Source organism: Bolinopsis microptera, chromosome 1 (genome assembly GCF_026151205.1).
Source record: "Bolinopsis microptera isolate Bmic1 chromosome 1, MBARI_Bmic_1.0, whole genome shotgun sequence".
NCBI classification, from domain to species: Eukaryota; Metazoa; Ctenophora; class Tentaculata; order Lobata; family Bolinopsidae; genus Bolinopsis; species Bolinopsis microptera.
The window spans coordinates 20,654,615-20,662,914 of NC_087072.1; the positions used below are offsets into that span (position 1 = coordinate 20,654,615).

At 38.6% G+C, this 8,300-nt stretch overlaps 1 long non-coding RNA gene across 1 annotated transcript; it reads right to left on the reverse strand.

Annotated features, from left to right (window-relative positions):
* Positions 1-411: 411 nt before the first annotated feature.
* On the reverse strand, positions 412-8,071 carry LOC134815173 (uncharacterized). Its single transcript, XR_010160222.1, has 4 exons — positions 7,654-8,071; positions 7,333-7,424; positions 1,895-2,131; positions 412-1,494 (listed from the first exon to the last, which is right to left on the reverse strand). It is a non-coding gene; the product is annotated as an uncharacterized LOC134815173 (long non-coding RNA).
* Positions 8,072-8,300: the final 229 nt, after the last annotated feature.

An 8,300-nucleotide genomic window follows, 5' to 3' on the forward strand; every position in this document is an offset into this window, starting at 1 on the left:
CGAATTCAGCAGTGGGTCCTATCTTCGTCCGGTTTGTGTGTTTGTCGCCTGTCTGGACTCTCGTAGTCATGTAATTTTTAATTTTTAATTTCTAATTTGTTATTTTAATTTTAATTTTAATTTTTCAATTTTCTAAATGTGTGTTCTGCTCCGGGACTCGATTACCGTTTCGGCTTTCGTGAGACTGTAAATTTGGAAAGCCAACTATGCGGGGCGCCTGCCCACCGGCACTGAAGAGTGATCAAAGAATTAACTAAAATTTCCTAATATAACGATTGGGTAGACGTTAAAAACTAGTGGAGCCGCGGCAAAGTAGCAAAATGCGCGGGCAGTTCTAAAATTTATAATGTCGCCGCGCCTCACGTCTTGTATCTTTGTATTATTAGACAACAACATCAAATTCACTGTCCATATTTTGTAACAAAATCTAAAATTTCATAATACATGGTGTTGTATATGTTTTAATATCACTATAACTAAAGCGGACAAGCTTTTTATTTTACAACAATATCATTCGGTCTCCTTGTCACTGTAACACTTTGAAAGAAACACGAAGATTGAACAGCGAGACAGAGAATGGACAGTGAGACAGAAATTGAACAGTCAGACAGAGAATGAACACCGAGAAAGATTGAAAGGTAAGACAGGGAATTAACTCTAAAATAGAGAATGAACACTGATGCAGAGATTGAATAATGAGACGGAGAATTAACGTCGAGACAGGAATGAACAGTGATTTAATAGTTAAACAGAGAATGATCACTGAGAAAGAGATTGAATAGTTAAACACATAATGAACGTTGAGACAGATTGAATATTGAGACGGAGAATGAACGTCGAGACAGAGAATGAACATTGAGACAGATTGAATAGTGAGACGCAGAATGAACGTCGAGACAGAGAATGAACATTGAGACAGATTGAATAGTCAGACGGAAAATGAATGTCGAGACAGAGAATGAACGCTGAGACAAAGATTGAATAGTTAAACAAGAAAATGAACACTGAGACAGAGATTGAATAGTTAAACAGAGAATGAACGTTGAGACAGATTGAATAGTGAGATGGTGACAGATCGAATAGTTAGACGGAGAATATCATAATATGGTTAGTTTAATATCTAATATCTAAAATGATTGCACGGCTTTTAAAGTAATATATTATCAAACATAATCTTATCTATGTTATCTATATTAGTTTCTTTTGTAAATATAGGATGCCACATCATTGGCGGTATCTGACAGTTTCTTATATAATAATGCACGGACATCATCGTCCATCACGTCAAACTCGGGATCATTAACGAAGGAAGTTATTCTGTTTGAAAGCTCCCGCCAATCTCCTTTATATAGTCTATGTCCCGTTTCTTCTTTCTTTTATCCCCATTTCCTCCAACCTCATCATCTTCTACTTCTTCATCCTCGTCTTCTGATGCTGGATAATCGCAGCATTTGTTTACATCTGCATCAGCTGGCCATATCCCAATATCACTTCCTGCAAAAATAATATCGGATTTTATATTTTGACTATTATAAGAATTGGAAGCAAAGCAATAGGGAAAACCTTGCAAACCCTGCGGAGATGTGATTTATGACTCTGATGGCAGAGAGTGATAACCCACTTTAACAGACAAAATTATCTTTGTCTTTCCAACCCTGATAACAACCAGAGTCCACACGGATACCTCGCCTCGGAGGTCGAAGTAATGCCCTGCCTTTGATATTGATAATAATATTTACTGTAGGAAACTTCATATTTTCTCTACAAGCAGGCTCCACACCTCCTACATCGACGCGGACGCACGGCCATAGCACATGAACGAGTTATGAACCTCAATTTTGTCTTGTCTATTCAAATTGGAATGTAAACATGCATACAGATCAATTTAACAGACCTTTATCTTTTACGAAGAACGGTATGTTTCTGTAATCTTCAGGTAGGTCCTCCCATTTCATTAAACCATCATCGATAGCTTGAAAAATATGTCTGCAGGGGATGTGAGTCCTGCTGAAGTTTCTGCAGGTGCAAGTTGGTCCTCTGATGTTCAGTTGGTGGGGCTCAGACTGGTGAGAGGATTTCACATGGAATACTCCATCAACGACCTTGCACACTTTGCTTGACCGTTTACCTTCTAAAATTACTGGCTGTTATTCAAAAAATCAAACCAAGAGAGAACACATAATATTTTGTCGCTTTATAATTCAAATTATTACTACAAAAAAATACTCGATTCTCCAGAAATTTGCCTTGCACATATAATGTAGTAAGGAGAATAACTACTGAGCTAAATATAGAGTAACACTGACGAAGACAGAGAGTACTTACTGTTCTCAGGAGAAGGAAACCCTTGCCCTTGGTCTACTGTTTTGAAGAGAACTAGAGCGTTACTACTTGTCACTTGTCAGAGAGTTAATACTGAGTGGAACAATAACTGCTGAGAGAAATGTAGAGTAACACTGATGAAGACAGAGAGTTAATACTGAGTGGGAGAATAACTACTGAGAGAAATGTAGAGTTACACTGATGAAGACAGAGAGTTGATACTGAGTCGGAGAATAATTACTGAGGGAAATGTCTAGAGTAACACTGATGAAGACAGAGAGTTACCACTAAATGAGAGAGTAACTACTGAGGGAAATGTAGATTAACACTGATGAAGGCAGAGAGTTAATACTGAGTGGGAGAATAACTACTGAAGGAATGTCTAGAGTAACACTGATGAAGATATAGAGTTAACACTGAGTGGAAAAGTAACTACTGAGGGAAATATAGAGTAACACTGACGAAGACAGAGAGTTAATACTTTAATACTGTGTGGGAGAATAACTTCTGAAGGAAATGTCTAGAGTAATACTGATGAAGATAGAGAGTTAACACTGATTGGGAGAATAACTACTGAGGGAAATATAGAGTAACGCTGACGAAGGCAGAGAGTTAATACTGAGTGGAAGAATAACTGCTGAGAGAAATGTAGAGTAACACTGATGAAGACAGAGAGTTAATACTGAGTGGGAGAATAACTACTGAGAGAAATGTAGAGTTACACTGATGAAGACAGAGAGTTGATACTGAGTGGGAGAATAATTACTGAGGGAAATGTCTAGAGTAACATTGATGAAGACAGAGATTTAACACTGAGTGGGAGAATACCTACTGAGGGAAATGTAGAATAACACTGATGAAGACAGAGAGTTGATACTGAGCGGAAGAATAACTACTGAGCGAAATGTAGAGTAACACTGACGAAGACAGAGAGTTAATACTGAGTGGGAGAATAACTTCTGAAGGAAATGTCTAGAGTAACACTGATGAAGACAGAGTATATATATTATACAGCCGTTGTCAGACCTTCTCTGACATACGCTGCGACAATCTGGCTCAATGGTGTGTCCAAAAAACATAACCTAACAATCCTTAGCAGTGTACAGCGGCTGGGGAACATCCTCATAACAGGAGGGTTACCATCGACTCCTGGAGCAGCACTAGTATAGACATCATCACCGGAATCATCCCTATTGATCTGGTGATGGAAGAGGAAGCAGCAGAGCTCTCAGACTCAAATCCAACAACCAGTGGATATATGAGCCGATGGTAAACAAGAAGGGCAACCTAACCACCCACACAAAACTTAATGAACAGTTACTAAAGGCTATCAGTCTCAACTCTGAAGGACAAGATCAACAGACAACATCACTGAATGTTGACATTGGTTTCAACACAGAAATTCCCCGACTCTCTGAGTATGAGGTAATCGAGAATGACACCAATACTATACAATGTTACACAGACGGCTCCAAAATGAATGAAAAAGTTGGAGCAGGAGTGTACATTGTGGACAACGACACCCCACATGTGAGGAGTCATACCACCTAGGAATCAACTCAACCGTCTTCCAGGCCGAAACCTTTGCCGTAGGCACTGCGGCAAAAATATTACGGGAATCTGGGACCAAAACTAGAAAAATAAACATAAACTGCGATAGCCAGGCGACAATAATGGCAATGAGCAACATCAAAGTCAAATCTAAAAGCACCAGCACGGCTATAAGTGAGCTCAACCAACTAGCAATGGACAATCAAGTCCTACTACGATGGATACCAGCTCACAAAGGCTACGATGGCAACGAAAAGGCAGACTCTCTTGCCAAAAAAGGCTCCGACAATCTGGACTCCGCTCAAGTGCAACTACCAATACCAAAAGTATTATGGAAGGGAGCACTGCGGAGTATAAGTCATCGGAAGATGAGGGAAAGATGGAGAACTTTACCCCACACTCACTTTAAACGAGTATGGAGACAAAAGTTCGCCAGATCAATCCCGAAACTTGGCAAAGAGAGCACAAGAACAGCAACACAATTCCTCACGGGACATTGTGAACTAAACTACCATATCAATAAGTACAACGGTCCCTAAAACCTGTCCACACTGTCTCATGAAAGAGGAGACAATGAACCACTTTATTGGTCAGTGCCCGAAATGGTCTTACCAGCGAGGAGGATACTTTGACTCCTTCTACCTCAGTGTGACAGATATAGTGGACAAGTTCTCATTACCAAGGATCATCGGCTTCATACAAGCAACAAAACGTTTTACCAAATGTGGAGAGGACAAGGCTTAACCTTGCTTTCTTCACAGATTAACTGTACCGGGGTAAGTACAGGGCTTCAATGCTCCATCTTATAGTGGTTTTGATCTATTCCTTAGTAGTAAAGACCACTGCCCTCTACGAAGAAGAAGATGAAGACAGAGAGTTAATACTGAGTGGGAGAATAACTACTGAGCTAAATATAGAGTAACACTGACGAAGACAGAGAGTTAATACTGAGTGGAAGAATAACTGCTGAGAGAAATGTAGAGTAACACTGATGAAGACAGAGAGTTAATACTGAGTGGGAGAATAACTACTGAGAGAAATGTAGAGTTACACTGATGAAGACAGAGAGTTGATACTGAGTGGGAGAATAATTACTGAGGGAAATGTCTAGAGTAACACTGATGAAGACAGAGATTTAACACTGAGTGGGAGAATAACTACTGAAGGAAATGTAGAATAACACTGATGAAGACAGAGAGTTGATACTGAGTGGGAGATAATTACTGAGGGAAATGTCTAGAGTAACACTGATGAAGACAGAGATTTAACACTGAGTGGGAGAATAACTACTGAGGGAAATGTAGAATAACACTGATGAAGACAGAGAGTTGATACTGAGCGGAAGAATAACTACTGAGCGAAATGTAGAGTAACACTGACGAAGACACAGAGTTAATACTGAGTGGGAGAATAACTTCTGAAGGAAATGTCTAGAGTAACACTGATGAAGACAGAGAGTTAATACTGAGTGGGAGAATAACTACTGAGCTAAATATAGAGTAACACTGACGAAGACAGAGAGTTGCTACTGAGTGAAAGAATAACTGCTGAGAGAAATGTAGAGTAACACTGATGAAGACAGAGAGTTAATACTGAGTGGGAGAATAACTACTGAGGGAAATGTCTAGAGTAACACTGATGAAGACAGAGATTTAACACTGAGTGGGAGAATAACTACTGAGAGAAATGTAGAGTAACACTGATGAAGACAGAGAGTTGATACTAAGTGGGAACTGGGAGAATAACTACTGAGCGAAATGTAGAGTAACACTGACGAAGACAGAGTGTTAATACTGAGTGGGAGAATAACTACTGAGGGAAATGTAGAGTAATACTGACGAAGACAGAGAGTTAATACTGAGTGGGAGAATAACTACTGAGCAAAATATAGAGTAACACTGACGAAGACAGAGAGTTAACTCTCAGTGTGAGAGTAACTACTGAGGTAAATATAGAGTAACACTGACAAAGACAGAGAGTTAATACTGAGTGGGAGAATAACTAAGTTGAGAGAAATGTAGAGTAACACTGATGACGACAGAGAGTTAAAACTGAGTGGAAGAGTAACTACTGAGAGAAATGTAGAGTTACACTGATGAAGACAGAGAGTTAATACTGAGTGGGAGGGTAGCTACTGAGGGAAATAAAGAGTAACACTGACGAAGACAGAGAGTTAATACTGAGTGGGAGATAATTACTGAGGGAAATGTCTAGAGTAACACTGATGAAGACAGAGATTTAACACTGAGTGGGAGAATGACTACTGAGGGAAATGTAGAATAACACTGATGAAGACAGAGAGTTGATACTGAGCGGAAGAATAACTACTGAGCGAAATGTAGAGTAACACTGACGAAGACACAGAGTTAATACTGAGTGGGAGAATAACTTCTGAAGGAAATGTCTAGAGTAACACTGATGAAGACAGAGAGTTAATACTGAGTGGGAGAATAACTACTGAGCTAAATATAGAGTAACACTGACGAAGACAGAGAGTTGCTACTGAGTGAAAGAATAACTGCTGAGAGAAATATAGAGTAACACTGATGAAGACAGAGAGTTAATACTGAGTGGGAGAATAACTACTGAGGGAAATGTCTAGAGTAACACTGATGAAGACAGAGATTTAACACCGAGTGGGAGAATAACTACTGAGAGAAATGTAGAGTAACACTGATGAAGACAGAGAGTTGATACTAAGTGGGAACTGGGAGAATAACTACTGAGCGAAATGTAGAGTAACACTGACGAAGACAGAGAGTTAATACTGAGTGGGAGAATAACTACTGAGGGAAATGTAGAGTAATACTGACGAAGACAGAGAGTTAATACTGAGTGGGAGAATAACTACTGAACAAAATATAGAGTAACACTGACGAATACAGAGAGTTAACTCTCAGTGTGAGAGTAACTACTGAGGGAAATATAGAGTAACACTGACAAAGACAGAGAGTTAATACTGAGTGGGAGAATAACTAAGTTGAGAGAAATGTAGAGTAACACTGATGACGACAGAGAGTTAAAACTGAGTGGAAGAGTAACTACTGAGAGAAATGTAGAGTTACACTGATGAAGACAGAGAGTTAATACTGAGTGGGAGGGTAGCTACTGAGGGAAATAAAGAGTAACACTGACGAAGACAGAGAGTTAATACTGAGTGGAAGAATAACTGCTGAGAGAAATGTAGAGAAACACTGATGAAGACAGAGAGTTAATACTGAGTGGGAGAATAACTACTGAGAGAAATGTAGAGTTACACTGATGAAGACAGAGAGTTGATACTGAGTGGGAGAATAACTACTGAGAGAAATGTAGAGTTACACTGATGAAGACAGAGAGTTAATACTGAGTGGGAGAGTAATTACTGAGAGAAATGTAGAGTAACACTGATGAAGACAGAGAGTGAAAAATTAGTAGGGGGACATAAAATATGAAGTGCATGATTGTCGAATTACTCACACTGTAAGTTTGATGTTATTCGATGAACCAACAAATCTCACATAGGCACAGAATTTAGTGATCGTTTCATCGTTTGCAACACCAATAAAAACCTGAAAAATGGAAGTAATGATGTATTATATAATTATGTAGGGGACAAGGTTACAACGAAACAGAACATGTTACAATCATCAAAAAGCGAGGATTTTATATCAAGATTAATATACAATGTAATATATTATATTTTATGTAATATATTAATATTATTATATAAAGGATCATAGCAAGTATGTTGAACCTGATCATAACAATTTGAGGTTTCAATACTTACGTCTTACATACCTAAAGCCAGTCAATATCTGTTTCAATGTTTCTATCATGGCAGTCCAGAGTAACTATAGCTGTATTCTCTTGCATGTTTATTATCAGTTTCGCATCAATGAGGCAGAAGGAAGTCACTGACGAAACGTATGCATTCAGCATTGCACAACTTGCAATGCACCTATTATGTTGGTAACCGTTGATGCTGTCTGTCACAGCAGATGAAAAAGCACTCGAAACAACGACCATGTAGCTCTTTCAAATTCAAGCTGTATAACTATAGTCTATAATGCATATTATAATATGATCTAATGATGGAGGCGAAGCTAGGTCAGGAACGCAGCAATGTGAACCGACGAAACCGGAAACAGGTAACCAAAGATCTCTGAATTCTCTGGTCCATTATTCAGTTCTGATGTTTCACACACATACCTAAAATGAAGTAAATGTTATGAACAGTTATTTTTAAAAGAATACTAACTTGTATTATTTTTCTTCCCAATATAATGATATACCAGTAGTTTGGCAGTCCAATATATTTTCTTATATAAGATAACTGTATCGAGTGTACTTCTATATTATATAACAAGAATCAGCTCTACAAAAGAGAATTGGAGTTGCTAAAAATAGCAAAAAAAACAAATACATCTAAGTTGAGGTCAAACACA